This window comes from Triticum dicoccoides, chromosome 4A, assembly GCF_002162155.2.
Source record: "Triticum dicoccoides isolate Atlit2015 ecotype Zavitan chromosome 4A, WEW_v2.0, whole genome shotgun sequence".
NCBI lineage: Eukaryota > Viridiplantae > Streptophyta > Magnoliopsida > Poales > Poaceae > Triticum > Triticum dicoccoides.
Genome location: NC_041386.1, coordinates 495872177 through 495893596, shown reverse-complemented (window position 1 = coordinate 495893596; position 21420 = coordinate 495872177). Strand labels below are relative to the sequence as shown.

At 50.7% G+C, this 21420-nt stretch overlaps 1 pseudogene; it reads left to right on the top strand.

Annotated features, from left to right (window-relative positions):
* LOC119283575 overlaps positions 1-21420 on the top strand; it is a 109597-nt pseudogene that overhangs the window by 30866 nt on the left and 57311 nt on the right.

Below are 21420 nucleotides of genomic sequence, written 5' to 3'. Positions count from 1 at the left end.
GATATGGCCATCATCATCTTCTGCCTTTGATCTCCATCTCCAAAGCACCGTCATGATCATCATCGTCACCGGCTTGATACCTTGATCTCCATCGAAGCATCATTGTCATCCTGCCAACTATTGCTACTACGACTATCGCTACTTCTTAGTGATAAAGTAAAGCAGTTACATGGCGATTGCATTTCATACAATAAAGCGACAACCATATGGCTCCTGCCAGTTGCCGATAACTCTGTTACAAAACATGACCATCTCATATAATAAAATTTAGCATCATGTCTTGACCATATCACATCACAACATGCCCTGCAAAAACAAGTTAGACGTCCTCTACTTTGTTGTTGAAAGTTTTACGTGACTGCTGCGGGCTGAGCAAGAACCGTTCTTACCTACGCATCAAAAACCACAACACGGTATAGTGATTGCTTTTTGATCTTCAGAAAGAACCTTGTTCATTAAATCCGATTCAACTAAAGTTGGAGAAACTGACACCCACCAGCCATCTGTGTGCGAAGCACGCCGGTAGAACCAGTCTCATGTAAGCGTACGCGTAATGTCGATCTGGGCCGCTTCATCCAACAATATCGCCGAATCAAGAAACAACTAGTGACGGCAAGCAATATGTATATACCCACGCCCACAACTCCTTTATGTTCTACTCGTGCATATAACATCTATGCGTAAACCTGGCTCGGATGCCATTGTTGGGGAATGTAGTAATTTCAAAAAAATCCTACGCACATTGAGGGAGTCCTGGATTAGGGGGTATCCGGACAGCCGGATTATATCCTTTGGCCGGACTGTTGGACTATGAAAATACAAGATTGAAGACTTCATCCCGTGTCCGGATGGGACTCTCCTTAGCGTGGATGGCAAGCTTGGCAATACGGATATGTAGATCTCCTTCCTTGTAACCGACTCTGTGTAACCCTAGCCCCCTCCGGTGTCTATAGAAACCGGAGGGTTTTAGTCCGTAGGACAACATACAATCATACCATAGGCTAGCTTCTAGGGTTTAGCCTCTCTGATCTCGTGGTAGATCAACTCTTGTACTACTCATATTATCAAGAATAATCAAGTAGGACGTAGGGTTTTACCTCCATCAAGACGGCCCGAACCTGGGTAAAACATCGTGTCCCATGCCTCCTGTTACCATCTGCCTAAGACGCACAGTTCGGGACCCCCTACCCGAGATCCACCGGTTTTGACACCGACATTGGTGCTTTCATTGAGAGTTCCACTGTGCCGTCGCCGTAAGGAAGGATGCCTCGTCTCGTTGTTAAAAACAACATTACCGCCGGGGGAGCCCTGGCTATCGGCCAAACTCTCCGGCTTGGCAGTTTCATCATGACCGCCCGTTCGGCCGCTGCGCCGACGATGACTTCTCAGGTCGTCAAAAACAGCCTCGATGTCAGCTCGGAATTTTCCGAGCAGATGGATCCAATGGAGCTCTCTTCCCTAAACGAGCTCTTGGATCGTATCGCCACCTTGGGAGTCGCTACAGACCATGATTGGGCTTAAACCCGATCAAAGGGAGATTAACTCTCCACTGGTCACCCATCATATTGCGGTGGTGGAGGAACAATGCGGCGATTCTTCCTCTATCTTGAGGACTAACTATGTCCGGATTCCTGAACTCTCCGAGCCGGACACCCGTTTACGAGAGGAAATCACCCAAGCCCTAAACCTAGAGTCAGGTAGCGGGCCATACTTATCGGGCAACATCCCAGAATCCGAACTTCCAAGATCGGAAACTCCTCGGCCCCTGGGTCTCAGATCGGGTAGGGGTTCGGACTCAAATCCACCCAGCCACCTAGACATAAACGGTCTTTACCACATCAGGCAAGAGCCCCATGAAACAGTACATCATTATTGGGCCAGATTCCTCCTTGTGATGAACAAGGTTAAGGACTGTCGCGAGGAAGACGCGGTCTAATTTTTCTGCAATAATTGCACGGACAAGGGAATCCTTAATGCCTTAAGTCGCCGTGACATATCACGCTTCGCTGACTTGGCGTCCATAGTATGAAAGTACTGCGCGATGGAAAGCACCTGGAAAACCGAAACGAAATTTTGGGATAATCCGGCTCGGAATATACACCCAGTCCGAAGTAAAAGGGGGCACTATCATAAGACACCCGAGTTAGTTACAAAGAAACAAAAACCCTCTACAGGGCATGGAACCGTATTGGAGGGATGGCTCAACGGCCCCTACAAAATTCATAGTACAGCGGATACCACACCAACACACAACCTTAGAGCATGTTGGGTACTCCGGCAGGTGGCCAAAAGTGGTGAGGATCTTCTCATCCCAAATACCACAGAGCATCATCCCGTGGATAACAATACGGTATTAATAGTCTTCAAAACCTTCGCATCAAATAATAGGCGCAAGCGAACACTCCGCAGCCTTGCCGAAATCTGCCACGTGGCAGCAATGAACCCATGGAGTGACACGGCTATTATCTTCAATGCTAGTGACGAACCTAAATTCCGAACAGCCCGAGCACCAGCTGCACTGGTCCTCAGTCCAATTGTGGACGGCTTTCGACTCACCAAAGTACTCATGGACGGCGGCAGTGGATTGAACCTCATCTATGAGGGAACTCTTCAAAAAATGGAAATAGACTGGAACCGTATTGAGCAAAGCAGCACAGCCTTTAGAGGAATCATCCCTGGTCAGGAAGCACGCTGTGCCGGGAAAATCACACTAGATGTGGTATTCGGCACGCCGGAGAACTATATGTCCGAAGAAATTACATTCCAAGTGGCCCCGTTCAGTAGTGGATACCACGCCCTTTTAGGACGGGAGGCGTTCACGATCTTACAAGGCATACCCCATTACGGGTACATGAAGCTCAAAATGCCCGAGCCCAACGGAATCATCACTCTTGCTAGTGATCCGGACACAGCACTCCACGCCGAAAACAAAACAGCTGCATTAGCCCTCGAGGCATTGTCCGAAGCCCTTTCGGCCAAGGAGTTAACTGCGCTACGCTCCACAGTGGACAGGGACGACGTGATACTTGACAAGAGATCCAAGTCCCCTCTTTTAAACCAGCGGATGAAATAGTCAAATTCCAAGTCCACCCAACGGACCCTACAAAAACAACCTCCATCGGGGCACAGCTAAACCCCACCGTGGACGCCGCACTACGAGAGTTCCTGCGCGAGAGTTGGGACATATTCGCCTGGCACCCCTTAGACATGCCAGGAATCCCACGCAGGCTCGCCGAGCACAGCCTCAATATTCTAAAGGGATTCAAGCCGGTCAAGCAGACTCTTTGGCGTTTCTCTGAACCTAAGAGACAAGCTATGGGAGAAGAACTAGCCAAGTTATTAGAGGCCGGATACATTAGAGAAATAAAAAACCCGAACTGGCTAGCAAACCTGGTGATGGTACCAAAGAAGGACAAATCCTGGCGCCTGTGTGTTGATTTTAAGGACCCCAACAAGGCCTGCCCAAAGGATCCCTTCCCCCTCCCCTGCATTGATCAAATTATCGATGCTACCGCAGGACACGAGTCATTGTATTTCCTCGACGCATACTCCGGCTACCACCAAATCAAGATGGCGGAATCCGACCAAGCCGCAACGGCATTTATCACACCATACGGCCCCTTCTGTTTCAACACAATGCCTTTCGGGCTCAAAAACACCGGCGCAACATATCAGCGCATGATTCAGACATGTCTGGAGAAACAGATCGGCAAAATAGTAGAGGCATACGTAGATGATGTGGTCGTCAAAACCAAACACGTCGACTCTCTAATAGACGACTTGATGCTCACATTCGAAAACCTCCAAAAATACGACATCAAGCTCAATCCGGAAAAATGCGTTTTCGGCGTACCAGCCGGAAAGCTCCTGGGCTTCATTGTCTCTGGTAGAGGAATGGAAGCTAATCCGGCCAAAATCCGAGCTCTATCACTGTTGGCTACCCCAACAGACCTCAAACAAATCCATAAATTAACTGGATGTGTGGCGGCTCTAAGCCGCTTTATCTCCCGCTTAGGAGAAAAGGCATTACCCCTTTACCGCCTCCTTCGGCGCACCGAACACTTCGAGTGGACGGATGCTGCCACAGCCGGATTGGAATAAATAAAAGCCATACTAGCAACGAACCCAATCCTGGCTGCGCCAAACATCGGCGAACCAATACTGTTGTACATTGCGGCAACTCATCAGGTTGTAAGCGCAGTGCTCGTCGTAGAACGAGAAGCGGACGGACATAATTCCCCCTTCAAAAGCCGGTATATTATGTATCCACTGTCCTCACTCCATGCAAGTCACGGTACCCACATTATCAAAAGATAGCCTATGCAGTATTCATGGCATCCCGGAAGTTGCGACACTACTTTCAAGAGTGTTCGATTACAGTAGCCTCAGAAGTGCCACTTAATGATATTATAAACAACCGCGACGCCACGGGCCGGATTGCCAATGGGCCATTGAGCTCCTCCCGTTCGACATAACATACAAACCCCGACGAGCCATTAAATCGCAAGTATTGGCCGACTTTGTTGCCGAATGGACGGAAGCCGAACTACCTAAAGAGTATGGCACATACTATAATTGGATCATGCACTTCGGCGGCTCCAAAATGTTGGTTGGTCTGGGGGCTGGCATCGCCCTGACGTCCCCAACCGGAGATACAGTCCAATACGTACTGCAGATACTGTATACAGACTCCAACAACGCAGCCGAATACGAAGCCCTGTTACATGGTCTTCGGATGGCAGTTTCCATGGGCATTCAACGCCTGGAGGTGCGTGGGGATTCAGACCTTGCAATATCCCAAATAAATGGAGACTTCGATGCCAAGGATCCGAAGATGGAGGCCTATGAAAATGCCGTCCTAAAGATGTCAGCTCGGTTCGAGGGGCTCGAATTTCACCATGTGGCTCGGTAAAACAATTAGGCGGCGGATATCCTCGCCCGCATCGGCGCAAAACGCGATGCGATCCCCCCAACATCTTTTTTGAGAGGTTTTTTAAGCCATCCGTGGTATGGGAAGGGGACACCGGAAACAATAGTCTGGACCCGACCAAAATACCCGATACCGAACACTCTGACATAATCGAAGGCTCTGCCACTGAAATAACACCTTCAGCCCACGTAATAATGGCCATCATCGCCCCATGGACAGCACCATTCCTGGCCTACCTAACTAGGCAGTAACTTCCCTAGGACCAAAATGAGGCACGCTGCATAGTGCGGCGATCTAAAGCCTACAGGGTCCACGAGGGAGAGCTGTATAAAAAAAGTACTACCGGAATCCTTCAAACGTGCATCTCTGGAGAGGAAGGGCGGAAGCTTTTGGCAGAAATTCACGCCGGACTCGGCGGCCACCACGCCGCAGCCCGGGCCCTTGTAAGCAAGGCCTTCTGTACAGGTTTTTATTGGCCGACGGCCCGGGCAGACGCATAGGACTTGGTCCAACATTGCATCGGTTGCCAGCTTTTTGCAAACCAAAGACACATGCCACCCACCGCCCTCCAAACAATCCCCATTACCTGGCCCTTCATGGTCTGGGGACTTGACATGGTTGGACCCCTTAAAGGGGGAACCCATAAGAAAAAATACTTACTGGTCATGGTGGATAAATTCACCAAATGGATAGAAGCCAAACCTGTTAAAACGGACAAATCCGGACCGGTGATAGACTTCATATCCGGGGTTGTACACCGTTATGGCGTCCCCCACAGCATCATCACTGACAACGGCACGAACTTCACGGCCGACAAGGTAAAACTCTGGTGCAGCAACAAGGGCATCAAGCTCGATTATGCTTCTGTCTATCACCCACAAACCAATGGCCAAGTTGAGCGAGCAAATGGTCTTATCATGAGCGGCATCAAACCCAGACTAGTGCGGTCCTTAAAGGAGTCTAACACGCACTGGGTAGAGGAGCTCGACTCCGTACTTTGGGGGCTGCGGACCACGCCGAATCGTACTACCGGATACACACCCTTCTTTATGGTGTACGACGCAGAGGCGGTTCTGCCCTGTGACATAATTCATGACTCACCTCGATTGCGCATGTACGAAGAAAGAGAAGCCGAGCTCGATCGCCAGGACAGTCTGGACACCCTGGAGGAGGAGCGTGACGTGGCAAAAGCCCGTTCCACATTCTATCAGCAACAGGCTCGCAGATACCAAAGCAGAGAAGTACGGGCCAAAACTTATAACGTTGGCGAGTTAGTTCTATGCCTGCCGGAGAAGAAAAAAACCAAGCTTGAGCCCAAATGGGAAGGTCCCTTCATTATTGACCAAGTTTTGACCGGTGGAGCGTATCATCTGCGGGACGCATCGAATAATCGACTTGAGCCGAACCCATGGAACGCAGCCAGACTCCAAAGATTCTACGCCTAGCGCCGAACTCTATGTTCGTCTCTTTCCTCTGTCCATTTTTTGCATATACATTATCTGTGTTTTTTCTCTTTCTTCCTTTTATTCTTTCTCAAGGCCTTCAAGGGCCAACTTGTGCCCCGCTTGCACACTATTGACGCGCTAACTACGCCCATTATACCTGGGGCTTCTTACACAGAAGCTTAATTATTTATCTGGGCTTCATGCCCCGCACATGTGTTATTCCTCCGCATGTACCTTTTCTTCACCATTATATGCATCGATATGAATTAAGTTTTGGCCAATCAGGGTTGCCTGGCTCTTGTATTTATGCCCTACATTCCCGTTAATTCGGCTAGGGCATAAGGGGAGCACCTCTGCGATTGTTACTACCGGGTCAGCCGGATGTGTAGCTCAGACTGGGTGAAGCCGAAAGCTAGCATTCTTAAGGGAATACTCGGTCGGTGAACAAAAGATGATTTTTATTTATTTTCCATATGTGCCCCCAGATGTTTTTGCCTGCGTTTCCTCTCGCAGTCCGGACATGCACTTTAGGGTATGCGTACCCAGGGAAAGGAACCCCTAACGGAACTATTCTCCCTGGAAGATGTTTCTTACTACCCATGTAATATAACATAACTAGTTGGATACTTGTCGGTTGAAGCACTAATGACCCCTACGCCTGGTTTCCACGCATACCCCGGTTCTTATATAACTGAGCGGGTATTCAGACACACTCCGGACTATCGGGTCCTGAGGTTGAAGCGAAAAAGGTCCGCCATGACAAGTGATTTACAATCCGGCTAGAAGGCATTATACATGTCACTTAAATTACATAGTCATGTAGACTGACTAAATTCCTCTTCTATACCATCCAACAGGCTGTCTAGCCTACAATCCTATTGGGAATACTTTGCAGCTAATTCTACTTGCCCATACACTAAGCTAACGGGGATCTCTTTCCCATGAGGCCCCACAGGTCCGACCTCGGCCATGTGGTTTGGGTCAGCCTTGGTATACCACGTCTTCACCATGGCCCAGGTGTCGGTGTCAAAACCGGCGGATCTCGGGTAGGGGGTCCCGAACTGTGCATCTAGGCCGGATGGTAACAGGAGGCAAGGGACACGAAGTTTTACCCAGGTTCGGGCCCTCTCGATGGAGGTAAAACCCTATGTCCTGCTTGATTAATATTGATGATATGGGTAGTACAAGAGTAGATCTACCACGAGATCGGAGAGGCTAAACCCTAGAAGCTAGCCTATGGTATGATTGTTGTTGTGTATGTTGTCCTACGGACTAAAACCCTCCGGTTTATATAGACACCGGAGAGGGTTAGGGTTACACAAAGTCGGTTACAATGGTAGGAGATCTACATATCTGTATCGCCAAGCTTGCCTTCCATGCCAAGGAAAGTCCCTTCCGGACACGGGACGAAGTCTTCAATCTTGTACCTTCATAGTCTAGGAGTCTGACCGAAGGTATAATCCGGCTATCCGAACACCCCCTAATCCAGGACTCCCTCAGTAGCCCCTGAACCAGGCTTCAATGACGAGTCCAGCGCACAGATTGTCTTCGGCATTGCAAGGCGGGTTCCTCCTCCAAGTACTTCATAGAAGATTTTGAACACAAAGATAGTGTCCAACTCTGCAAAATAAGTTTCCACATATTGCCATAGAGAGAATAATATTTACACAAATCTAATCTGCTGACGTATTCCGTAGTGTGACACACCACGGCCAAGCCTTTATCCGAGTCGTTTCATTATCCCACCTCAGCGCGTCATGCGAGGCGGTTTCCTTGGCACGTCTTGTTAAAGCAGAGATCGTGTCCCCTTATTCCGGGATTCTCATCAATACGGGCGTGGGTAACCCAACCGCTTCTAGGACTCCTAGATTATAGGCAAGTCCAAACGGACACGGAGAGGACGCTTGATATTCACCCTCTTTATAAAGGGACAAGGCTTTTATTTTTCCCTCCCGTGCTCAATCGAATCCTTCCCCCACCTCAAGCTCAAACGCCAAAGTTCAGGTCAGGTGCTCCGAACCTTCAGTCATGTCCGGATCTAGCCTTCAAGGTCGATGGGTGCCCTCCTCCGTCACGGAAGAAGACATCAAAAAGTTGAGGGAGGCCAGATATCTGACTGCCGAGATTTTGCATCGGCTGCCTCCCCGGGGGCAGGCCGTCCCCTCCCCCGAACCCAACGAGAGCGTCGTGTTCATCTCCCACTTCCTCCGAGGTCTAGGCCTTGCTCTGGATCCTTTCATCAGGGACTTGATGTTTTATTACGGGCGAGATTTCCATGATCTAGCTCCGGACTCCTTTCTTCATATCATGACATTTATTGTCGTGTGCGAGGCCTTCCTTCGGGTTACCCCTCACTTCGGCCTATGGCTCAAGACCTTTGAAGTAAAGCCGAAGATAATCGAGGGGCAACATGCAATGTGGAGGTGCCTCAATACGCAAGATGACGGGAGCTTCATGGCCCAAAGGTTCCATTCCAGAGGTGTCTGAATTGTGGCAACAGGAGTGGTTCTACATCACAGCTCCTAGAAGTGCCAAGTGGGCGGCCGCCCCCGTTTTCCGCTCGGGCCCTCCACCACAACTGATGTCATGGATTAGCAGAGGACTGAGCTGGGGTCCAGCCAAGGACGTGCCTATACTGCAAAGCCGCATTCAAGATCTCTTTAATGGAGATTTCAGTTTGGTTGCGGTAATACAAGTTATGCTGGTCCGTCAAGTCCAGCCTTGCAAACGCCGGCCCCTTCGCTTGTGGGAGTTCAATCCCGAGGGACCGCATGTCATTCAACATTTCCTCGGCCTGACGCACGAGGAGATGTACAAGTTATTCTTCGGACCTCAGGTAGAGTGTCCGGAAATCACCGAGGACGTGGGCCTGAGTAGTAACCGCGCCGCCGAACAAGTAAGGAATCTTCCGGCCGAACATACTATCTCTCATTTGTTACGAAGTTATCTCTGAGAGTTTGCTTTTTGACCAGGACTGGCTAGCGAAGGCGAAGTTGATTCGGTGTTCGGCCCCCCTCCCTGAGGGTTTGGAAAATCCGGTACTAGAAAAGATGCTCCAGATTGCACCCTGCCCGGAGCCCTTGAAGGAAGATACCGGGGAGGATAATACGGGCGGATGCGGGCCCCCAACGCTGCCCATTCTAACCGAGGGAGTGAGCGTCTCCATGAAGGAAGACGACCAGAGGAGGAAAAAGACTGCGCCCGGGGATTCGGAAGCCGAAGCTTCCAAACATGAGAACAAGTCTCCCACAGAGGGTCCTACCTTGGGGGGTGCTTTTGCCGCACAAAGTCCGCGGGGGATCAATTCTCCAGCGAGTCGTAAGTGACCCGAAATACTGTAATAGCATAGGTATGCCATCTTTTCTTCTGAGGAAATAACCACCGCATATATCTTTTGCAGTTTGGCCCTTAGCCCTTCTCAAATGAGCTCATCTTCAGGGGATCTTCTTCCAGAGATGATGGAGAGTGAAATGCCTCCTCCGGACACCTCCGCTCCGAAAGCGGGCGACCCCGAAGTGTCGTCGCGGAGGGCCTCTCCGAATACGGTGAGGCCAGAAGATAATCCCATTGACCCCCGGAGCTCCCAGTGTCCGGATCTCGAAGAGAGCAGACAAAAGATTCCAGCACCGTCTAGTGTGCGATCAGATGTTCTGAGGGAGTTGGTGGGGCGAGCGGCCATCTCAGATGAACACCGTATGTTGATGAATACGGTGGTGGAGAGAATCGCGTCCGCCGAAAGCGGATTGCATGAAGCTTTTATGAGTCTACTGACAGGCTTTGAGGTACGTAAAATAATGTATGATAGTCCTGCACATGCTAGGTGTGCCCTGTGTAGATAGTAGCCCCTGAGACTCTGGTCGTCGTCGGAAACGATGATGAACAGAGGATCATATTCCCAGGTAATAACCATACTGCCTCTATGTGCAGGTGATGGAAGCTCCGGTGGCTAGCCGGACTAGCGAGTTTGCCCATTTAGAACGGCAGTTGGATGCGGCAGACGCCGACATCGAGCTTGTTAGGCTTGACGAGGCACAGGGTAAGTGTCATTATCTGGTAAACGCCACATAGGAAGAGCAGCATGATGCCAGTATCTTTAATATGTTGTGACTGCAGATGGAGCTGCCACTGTTGAAGCCTTGTGTGCAGAACTTGCCCGAGCCAAGGGACAAGCGAGGTTGGGTAATGCGGCTGCTTTGAAGGCGGCCGAAGAGTTACAAGCCGAGAATGCCGCACATGGCGAGAGCCGAGATAAGATGGCCAAGATGGCCATAGAATTAAAAGCCGCCGCCGACCGTTGCCGGGTTCTTGAAAAGGAAAACCAGGCGAAGGCATCGGACCTTGAGAAGGCTGCTGCGACGGGAAAAGATCTCCGCTCTGCTATGAGGGTAAACAAGGAGGAGCTGCAGGAAGCCGGGGATATTGTAGCTGGGAAATCATTTATGTTGCGGAGGAAGTTTGGAGATCCACGGTATTCCCCTCTGGATCGGCTGTGGAGTTCGGAGGATGTGTATATGGATTTGGCAGCGAGCGCTGCCGATGCGGCCAAGTACTTCCAGGGTCAGACGGACCGTGAAGTGGGCCAGCTGTTTTGGAGACAATTCCATTCTCCCGAGTGTCCGCTTTCATTGACTGACCAATTAGCCGAATGGGCCGAACTAAATAGGTTGTCCGGACTCTCCATGAGGTCTGCTGTGGATCAGCTATGGCTGGAAAGGTCAAAACCGAACAGCTATTTCAGCTTGGTGCAGCAGTTCCTTGACGTGGTGCCGCGCATGAATGCGATGAAGAGGTCGGCGTGCATAGAGGGCGCACGGATGGCCTTTGCCCGTGTTAAAGCATACTGGGCAGAGATGGATGCTACCACTGTTGCAGCGCAGGATTCGGCCATAGGTCGAAGGGCTGCTAAGCACTACTTTGAAGAAGTTCTTGAGGGTGCTCGTTTGATAGAGACCCAGTGCTAAAAAATATTATGTTTGAGTGATATGGAATCTCATTGTAAGCAAAATGCTTTTATAGATTTTTATAAGGTTGTTTTTATACTTTTGCCTAAAAGTAATATGATGCCTCCTGGGCGGCCGTTTATGTATACATGTGTATAACCTGAAAGATTGCAGTCGTCGGCTTCAACCCCCACGCATATAATGCGGAGGTGCTTGCAAAAACATGCGTTCACACTTAACCCAACGTCTTGGTCCTATTAAGGAGGTGATAGCAGAGCGAGCGAGGCAACCAAACTATAATGCTTTAGCACTTTCACTTAGCCATAGGAGTTTGACAGTGGGGCTACAAGATAGCCCCTGGTGGCTCCGCACTCTCCCAATCCCGGGGTGCGTACATGCCTGGCCGGAAAACGGCCCTTCATTAAGGCGGAGGAATTCTAACATTCCAACAGGTCATCGAGTGGTTGACCAGTCTCACGCTATATCATGACAGTCAGTTTTCGGCTTTCTCTACTGAGGTGCTCGTCTGGATGAACCAGGGCACAATCACAGTAGTTCTCCTGGTGCTACCTTAGCCGGTAAAGCGGAACGTAAGGCACCAAAACACAGGAGCCGGGCAAACCCAACATTTGACCAAAGACAATGATTCGGAGCTGATGCATATAGGGCCAAACTCGCGACGCCGAACACTCCCTAAGGTATTCGGTCTTTGTGGTATAAACCGGGCCTAAGTAATGGCCTTTGTAAGAAGCCCCTTGTGTCCAGGTATGTGCATTGTTCTGGCGTGGCCACATGCCAAGACGTCAGCATCCTTCTCAACGGTGGATGTGTATCAACAAGAGACAGTAAAAAAGGTTTACGCAGGGTCTTAATCTAAAAAGAATCCTCGGAGCGGGTCCCTGCTGCACGTCTGCGCCTGTGTCTCCGTTGTGCCGTATCCTGGACGGGTGTAGCACGATGATCATCTGTAAAAGAGAGGAATTTAGGTGAAAAAGGTTGTCATGCAAAAGGATAGTTTTTTAAAGAAACCATGTATAATTCAAGATGAGAAGAAATTGCCACTTGTCTGCGCGCGTTGAGCCCCTTGTATTGACAAATAGGGGTGTGACCATTTATTCGGTATAAGTAGCGGTGCGGGACACGATTAGTTGTGTCTGAGGTCTTGACGACCTATTGGATGCTTTCGCTAGTCCGGGCGCCTTTAGTGTGCGGCTGCCAAGGCAGCCTCACTCTCTTCAGCGTGCAGAGATCGCTTGATATTTCCGTGCATTGAAATGATGCCACGTGGACCGGGCATCTTGAGTGTGAGGGGGGCATAGTGTGGTATTGCATTAAAGCGAGCGAAAGCTTCGCGTCCGAGCAGTGCTTGATAGCCACTTTGAAACGGAGCGATGTGGAAGGTTAAATGCTCGCGACGGAAGTTATCAGGGGAGCCGAATATAACTTGTAGTAGGAGGGAGCCCATACAATGAGCCCCTGGGCCTGGCGTTACTTATTTAAAGGTAGTATTGCTATGGCGAATTTGTGTTGGGTCTAACCCCATCCCGCGGATTGTATCCTGATATATTAGGTTTAGGCTGCTGCCGCCATCCATCAAGACTCATGTGAAGTGATATCCTCCAATTACTGGGTCTAATACCAGGGCAGCCCATCCTGCATGTCGGATACTTGCTGAGTAATCGCGATGGTCGAAAGTGATCGGTTGAGACGACCAGTGGCAGGACTTCGCGGTGACAGGCACTTGGGTATATTTTCCTGGGAGTGCCGCATTGTTTTTTCCCTTGATCACGTGTAACACGTTTACTGTTTTAACTTCTGGTGGAAATTTGTTTTGTTCCCCCGTGTCTTGCTTGGGAGGCTCGTCCTCGTCTTCACTTGGTGTATCCTCCCCCTTGTGTACGGCGTTGAGCTTGCCGGACTGCTTGAAGACCCAACATTCTCTGTGGGTATGATTAGCGGGTTTACCAGGGGTACTATGGATCTGACATACTTGGTCTAGAATTTTGTTGAGGCTGGACAGTTCATCCCTGGTGCCTTTAGTGGGCGGCTTTTGACCTGGCCGAGAGCTTTTGAATCCGGCATTTACTGCCGTGCCCTTCGTGCTGTCTTCTTTATTCCGGCGTTTGTTATTGCTGTTGCGCCGTGATTTCCCGTTTCCATCTCTAACTTCAGATGTACTGGGGTCGCTGGTGCTGCATCTTGCTAGCCATCTGTCCTCACCTGCGCAAAAGCGGGTCATGAGGTTTGTTAATGCGGCCATCGTTCTCGGCTTATTTTGGCCGAGGTGTCTGGCGAGCCATTCATCACGGACGCTATGCTTGAAAGCTGCCAAGGCTTCGGCGTCCAGACAGTCGACAATCTGGTTCTTTTTAGTAAGAAACTTGTTCCAAAGCTTTCGGGCCGACTCTTCGGGTTGTTGAGTTATATGACTCAAATCGTCCGCGTCCGGAGGTCGGACATAAGTCCCTTGAAAATTTGCCCAAAAGGCGTCTTCGAGCTCTTCCCAACTTCCAATGGAACTTTCGGGGAGGCCTTTAAGCCAGTGACGGGAGGCCTTTAAGCCTGTAAGTACTTGATGGCGTGGAGATCATCTCCTCGAGCCATATGGATATGAAGGATGTAGTCCTCAATCCAGACCCCAGGGTCTGTTGTTCCGTCGTATGTCTCTATGTTTACGGGTTTGAATCCCTCTGGAAATTCATGGTCCAGCACCTCATCGGTGAAACATAGGGGGTGTGTGACACCCCTGTATCTGGGTGTACCATGTTGTTCGGATGTTTGTTGTGTTGCATTGTATGCTGGGGCGGGCTTGCGTGGTCCATAGATGGATCTTGTTGCGCCGTCCTTTGGGTGCGAGCCCTCGCATGGGTCATGTGTTGTATTGTGAGTGGCGTTGTATGCCACTCTGTGTTGATAGAAGGGTGATCTATCCGACCAGGTGGCTGCTTTGATATTTGGTTGTGGGGGGTCTGAGGCCTCCTCATCGAATTCAGGTAGCAGCTTCCGCTTTGGGTAGCTCTTGGAGGGGCGATTGTCGTCGTACATCGCTGTTGTGTCGAGTATTTTACTCCATCTGATTTGGAGTGTGTCTTGTGCAGCCTTGAGCCTTTGCTTCTGCTTTTCCAGACTCCTCGTGGTGGCAACAAGCCTTTTACGGGCATTCTGCTGCTCCGGGTGCATGTCCGGCGTTATGTCGTCCGAACCATTATCCTTAATAGAATTTGTTTGTTCGGTTTGATTATCCGGATTGTCGTTGTCCAGCAGCGGTTCGCCCTACTCCAGCACTGGGTCTGTGCGATCGCTATCTCTATCGAGGTGGGATTTGGGGCGGCGCTTGCGTCGCCGCTTTGACTGCTTTTCGAGGGAACAAGCCTTCGGTGCGTCCTTCCGCTCTCTGTCGTCATCTTTTGGTGTGTCCACCATGTATACGTCATATGACGAGGTGGCATTCCAGGGCCCAATAGGCGCTGGTTCTTCATCGTCTCCTTCATCGGCGTCCATACCGTCGATGTCTTCGGAGTCGAAGTCGAGCATGTCGGTTAAATCGTCGATAGTGGCTACAAAGTGGGTGGTGGGTGGGCTTTGAATTTCTTCATCGTTCGTATCCCAATCTTGCTGACCGTAGTCTGGCCAGGGCTCTCCTGATAAAGAGAGAGACTTTAGCGATTTCATAATATCGCCGAAGGGCGAGTGCTGAAAGATATCTGTGGCAGTAAACTCCATGATCGGCGCCCAATCGGATTCGATCGGCAAAGGCGCGAATGGTTCGGAGTCCGGAGAGGAGTCGGGATCCTTGGAATCACGAGTCTCGCGGAGTGCGGGGCAGGTGTTCGGCTCGATCGCCGTTGGGATCACAGCCCCCGAGGCAGCGTCCAACTACACATCCTCGATCGGCGCAGTTGGCTCCGAATTAAGGGTCGAAGCCGATGAGGGTGCGGCCTCCAGGGCACTGTTCGGCGGCAGAGCTAGATCATGCTTGTCGGGACAGTGTGGCGCGCTCGGCTGTGGCTCGAATCCGTCGAAGATCAAGTCCCCGCGGATGTCAGCCGTGTAGTTTAAACTGCCAAATCTGACCTGACGGCCAGGGGCTTAGCTTTCGATCTGCTCCAGATGGCCAAGTGAATTGGCCCGTAGTGCGAAGCCGCCGAAGACGAAGATCTGTCCGGGGAGGAAGGTCTCACCCTGGACTGGATCACTATTGATGATCGTAGGAGCCATCGAGCCTGACGGCGACGACACAGAGGAACTCTCAATGAAAGCACCAATGTCGGTGTCAAAACCGGCGGATCTCGGGTAGGGGGTCCCTAACTGTGCGTCTAGGCCGGATCATAACAGGAGGCAAGGGACACGAAGTTTTACCCAGTTTTGGGCCCTCTCGATGGAGGTAAAACCCTACGTCCTGCTTGATTAATATTGATGATATGGGTAGTACAAGAGTAGATCTACCACGAGATTGAAGAGGCTAAACCCTAGAAGCTAGCCTATGGTATGATTGTTGTTGTGTATGTTGTCCTACGGACTAAAACGGTTTATATAGACACCAGAGAGGGTTAGGGTTACACAAAGTCGGTTACAATGGTAGGAGATCTACATATCCGTATCGCCAAGCTTGCCTTCCACGCCAAGGAAAGTCCCTTCCGGACACGGGACGAAGTCTTCAATCTTGTATCTTCATAGTCCAGGAGTCCGGCCGAAGGTATAATCCGGCTATCCGAACACCCCCTTATCCAGGACTCCCTCACCAGGCTTCCCTGGTACCTTGACGGCAGGACGATATCTTCCAATATCGGAAGCGCCACCGCGCTCCCTTGAGCTTCTCCGCAAGCTCTCCAATGCCTTCTGGCAGGGAGACGGATGGCCACAAGGCCTAGGCAATACCTTGCATCACCTGCCGAACTTGTTCGCGCAGTCATGAGAGCTCGGGTAGAAGATCACCCGTAGACCCGGGCATCTCCTCCGCAGGACGACCCGTCAGCATACCTGCAGACATAATTCTGTTAGCCAGCTTCTCCGCCGCCCCCCTTTTAAGGGTTCATCCAAGCACTTACTGAAAATGCCGCGTCGAAGCCGCTTATTCTCCTTCTCAGAGTCCGCAAGCTGGGCTCGAACATCCTTCAGTTTCACGCTCAGCTTGGTATTGGCGTCTTGGAGATTGTTTTTCTCCCGCCTAACCTCAGTCAGCACGCGTTCACCAGCCTTTAGCTGTCGTACGACATGCTGGTCCTCCGGATTCTCTCTGGATTCATCTGCAATATCTATTGTTAGATCTGCAGCCACACCGCACGCTATATGGTACCTATCATTCTTTGAAAGAAATGTTACTAGCTGAGGACTTTTTAGGTTCCTTCAATGTGGCAACGGCGGCCCGAAGTTGGATCTTGCATTCCTCCAGCTCCTGTGACAGTCGAGTATTCTTCTCTGTAAGAACCTGCACAATAGATGATCCTTAAATCAGTTCTGCTAACTGTTTCAAGTCTCAGGGGCTACTGATACATATAATCGTCAGATTTGCTTACCCGTACATCCCTTACATACTGGTCCATGGCTCTGGCTAGACCATTTTGAGCAGCACGGAGGTACGCGTCTCCAAAATTGAAGGCATCAAATGCCTCTGGTGAGAAGCAAGCATCACGGAGTACGGCCCGGCGACGCCTATGATTCATGGCGCTCTCCACTTCTGAATTTGTAGCGGATAGTCTATCTGCATCCTCTGTAGGGGGAGTATCCGGTGTCCGCCCCATGTCGGCTTCCGCCTCTATGTCCGGTCCTGGAGCCCGACTGGTGGAAACATGATCGGCAGCCTCACCGGACATATTCTGGCAAGCATTTTTTCTGTTAAAGAAACATGGACATCATTACATTTTGAGAAAGACGACAACCATGGAGCGGGGTTTTTGTCATACCTCTGCGCTGGTGTCTCTGTCCTGACCACCTTCCTTTTTGGCCTACCCGGCCTCGGTGCCTCTTGTTGGTGAGTTGCTGCGGGTTCGGCACGGCGACGACACAGAGGAACTCTCAATGAAAGCACCAATGTCGGTGTCAAAACTGGCGGATCTCGAGTAGGGGGTCCCGAACTGTGCGTCTAGGCCGGATGGTAACAGGAGACAGGGGACACTTTGTTTTACCCAGGTTCGGGCCCTCTCGATGGAGGTAAAACCCTACTCCTGCTTGATTAATATTGAAGATATGGGTAGTACAAGAGTAGATCTACCACGAGATCAAGGAGGCTAAACCCTAGAATCTAGCCTATGGTATGATTGTGTATGGAGTTTATCCCCTACGGACTACAACCCTCCGGTTTATATAGACACCGGATAGGGTTAGGGTTACACAGAGTCGGTTACAATGGTAGGAGATCTTGAATATCGCATCGCCAAGCTTGCCTTCCACGCCAAGGAAAGTCCCATCCAGACACGGGACGAAGTCTTCAATCTTATATCTTCATAGTCTAGGAGTCTGGCTGAAGGTATAGTCCGACTATCCGAACACCCCCTAATCCAGGACTCCCTCAGTAGCCCCTGAACCAGGCTTCAATGACGATGAGTCCGGCGTGCAAATTGTCTTCGACATTGCAAGGCGGGTTCCTCCTCCAAGTCCTTCATAGAAGATTGTAATCACCAAGAGTAGTGTCCGGCTCTGTAAAATAAGTTTCCACATATTGCTATGGAGAGAATAATATTAACACAAATCAAATCTGCTGACGTATTCTGCAGTGCGCCATCACACTACAACCAAGTCCTCTACTCGAATCGTTTTTACTTCCCCACCTCAACATGTTTTGCGAGGTGGTTTCCTTGACACGTCTTGTCAAAGCAGAGATCGTGTGCCCTTTTTACGGGATTCTCATTAATACGGATGTGGGTAACCCAATCGTGCCCGTTAGCATGTTTTCTCGATTAAAGGCGAGTCCCTAACGGTTACGGGGAGGGCTCCTGGTATTCAACCTCTTATAAAGAGACCAAGGCCATACTCCTTTTTCCAACCTCAAATGAGTTCGCCCGTCGCCTCGAGTTCCAACACCCTAGGCTTCAGATTCCAGGCACTTCAGACCTTCGACAATGTCCGGTTCCGACCTTCAAGGCCGATGGATGCCCTCCTCCGTCATGGAGGAGTATGTGCTAAAGTTGAGAGAAGCTAAGTTCCTGACCGCCGAAATTCCGCATAGGTTGCCTGCTCAAGGGCAAGCTATTCCCAATCCCCAGCCCTGTGAGAGCGTAGTGTTCATGTCTCACTTCCTTCGGGGGTTAGGCTTCCCGATGGATCCCTTCGTGAGGGGGCTGCTGTTCTATTACGGGCTGGAATTTCATGACTTAGCTCCGGAGTCCATCCTCCAAATTTCCTCATTCATCGTTGTGTGCGAAGCGTTCCTCCGCGTTACTCCTCACTTCGGTTTATGGCTCAAGACTTTTGGAGTGGAGCCGAAGATGATCGAGGGATGGCACGCAGAGTGCGGAGGTGCCGTCATAAGTAAGAATGCTGATGCTCCATGGCCCGAGGGCTTCTTTTAAGAGGAGCTCGGCTTGTGGCAACGAGAATGGTTCTGTATCACTGCTCCCAGGAGCGCCAAGTGGGCGGCGCCTCCTGCCTTTCGCTTGGGTCCCCCATGACGGCTAGCGTCATGGGTCAACAAAGGATTGGATTGGGGTTTGCCCAAAGACGTGCCCCTGTTACAGGGCCGAATTAAAGATCTCTTGGAAGGAGACCTCAGTTTGGTCAAGGTGATGCAGGTCATGCTGATTCGCTGAATATTGCCCGGCAAACGTCGCCCCCTTTGCCTGTGGGAGTTTAATCCAGAGGGGCCGCGAGCTCTCCAAAATTTTATGGGCGCAACGCCCGCGGAGATGTATAAACTGTTCTTCGGATCACAAGAGATGTGTCCGGATTCAACCGAGGACGCAGGCTTAAGCTGCAATCGCCCGGATACTCAAGTAAGCAACCTTGTGCCCGGACCTTCTATCCATATAATTGTCATAAACATGCCCCTAAAAGAGCCGTCTTTTTGAACAGGAGTGGACAGCGAAGGCGAAGCTGATCAGGTGTCCGGCTCCCCTTCCTGAAACCAGGCCGGATCCTGTGCTAGTCAGGATGCTGGAGATAATGCCTTTGGAGAGGGAGGACAAGGAAGCTACGGCCTCCTTGAAGGAGGCTGCTCCGAAGGGAGGAACCGACAATTCCTCTCCTAAAGGAAGAAGAGAGCCGCTTCTGACGACCCAGAAATCATGGCCTCAAAACGGGGGAGAAAATCCTCGTCAGAGGGTCCGATGCCAGGAAGTTCCTTGGCCGGACTACACCCTCAAGGGGATCAACCCTCAAGCGAGCCGTAAGTGGAGAAAAGATTTTCCTTTTGAGGGATGAGAGAAATCCGTGATTTTGCATCTGAGAAGATTTAGCCGAAATTTTACCTTGTAGCTCGAACCTCAGCCCCTCGCAGCAGAGCTCGTCTTCGGGGGATCTTCTTCCGGAGATGATGGAGAGCGGAACACCTCCCCCTGCCGTGCCACCCAGCGAGGCGGGTGACCCTGAGGTGTCGTCGCGGAGGGTTTCTCCGAATCCGGCAGGGATGGGAGGTGGCAGTGCGGCCCCCCGAAGTCCTCCGCGTCCGGTCTTCGAAAGAGGCCATAGGACAAGTCCGGCACCGTCTGGTGCTCGGCCGGAAGAACTAAAGATTCTGCTGGGGCGAGCTTCTATCTTAGAAGAACACCGTGCCTTGATGGGCACGGTGATTGAAAGGATTTCATCCGCAGAAAGCGGATTGCATGAGGCCGTCAAAAGTTTACTGCCGGGTTTTGAGGTACGTTAGATAATGTACACTTTTGTCAGTTGCGCATAAATAAGATGCGCCCTGTGTAGATAGTAGCCCCTGAGACTCTGTGTGTTGTCAAGAAATGACGACACGTAGAGGATCATAATCCCAGGTCTAAGATGTCGCCTTTGAATGTAGGTGGCGAGGTGTCCGGAATCAAACCGGACTAATGATTTGGCCGAACTAAAGCGGCAAGTGGACGTGGCAGATGCCGACATCGCGCTTGTCAACAAGCGGCTTGATGAGGCTCAAGGTATGTAATTCTTCGGGCGGCATCAGGTAAGAGGAGCTTCATGCGAGTGTCTTACAATGTGTGTGCTTGATGCAGATGGTACTGCCGCCGTGGAGAATCTTAGGGCAAAACTTGCCCGAGCTAAGGAGCAAGCCAGAAAAAGTGATGCGGCTGCCAAGAAGGCCCTTGAAGAGCTGAGAGCCGAATAGGCTGCTCGCTGCCGAAGCAAAGAGGAGATGGCCGAGATGGCCGAGAAGTTAAAGAGCGCTGCAGATCGTCGTGAACTTCTTGAGAAAGAAGACCGGGCGAGACAAGCGAATTTAGAAAAGGCCGTTGCCGGTGCCAAGGATGCTCGCTCTGCGATGAGAGCTGCGAAAGAGGAGCTGCATCAGGCCGAACAGATTGCGGCTGGAAAGCCCTTTATGCTGCGGAAGAAGTTTTGTGATCCGAAGTTTTCTCTGTTGGACCGGATGTGGAGTCTGAAGGACACCTATCTGGACATGGCAACGAGTGCCGCTGATGCGACCGAACACTTTCGATGTCAGAAAGATTGCGAAGTGGAAGAGCTTTTCTGGTCGCAGTTTCATAATCCAGAGCGTCCACTGGCAGTGGACGATCCTTTGGCTCAGTGGGCCGAACTGAATAGGTTGTCCGGACTTGCCATGAAGTACGTCATGGATCATCTGTGGCCGAGGAGATCGGAGCCGAAGAGTTATTTCAGCTTGGTGCATCAATTTATTGACGCGGTGCCGCGTATAGATGCAATTAAGAGGTCAACATGCATAGAGGGTGCTAGGATGGCTCTAGCCCGTGTTAAGACATACTGGGCAGAGATGGAGACCATCGTTGTTGCGTCCCGAGATTCGTACCAAAGCCGAGTACCTTCCGAGCACTATTTTCAGGAAGTTCTTGAAGGCGCTCATGTAATAGAGACGCAATGCCCGAAAGATGCTATGTTATGATAGCATATGTAATTATAAATTAATATTTTGATAAAGTGTAGTGGCTGATTTTATACTTGTGCCTCCAAGTATTGTAAACACCTTCTAATCGGCCGTTTTAAGATATAT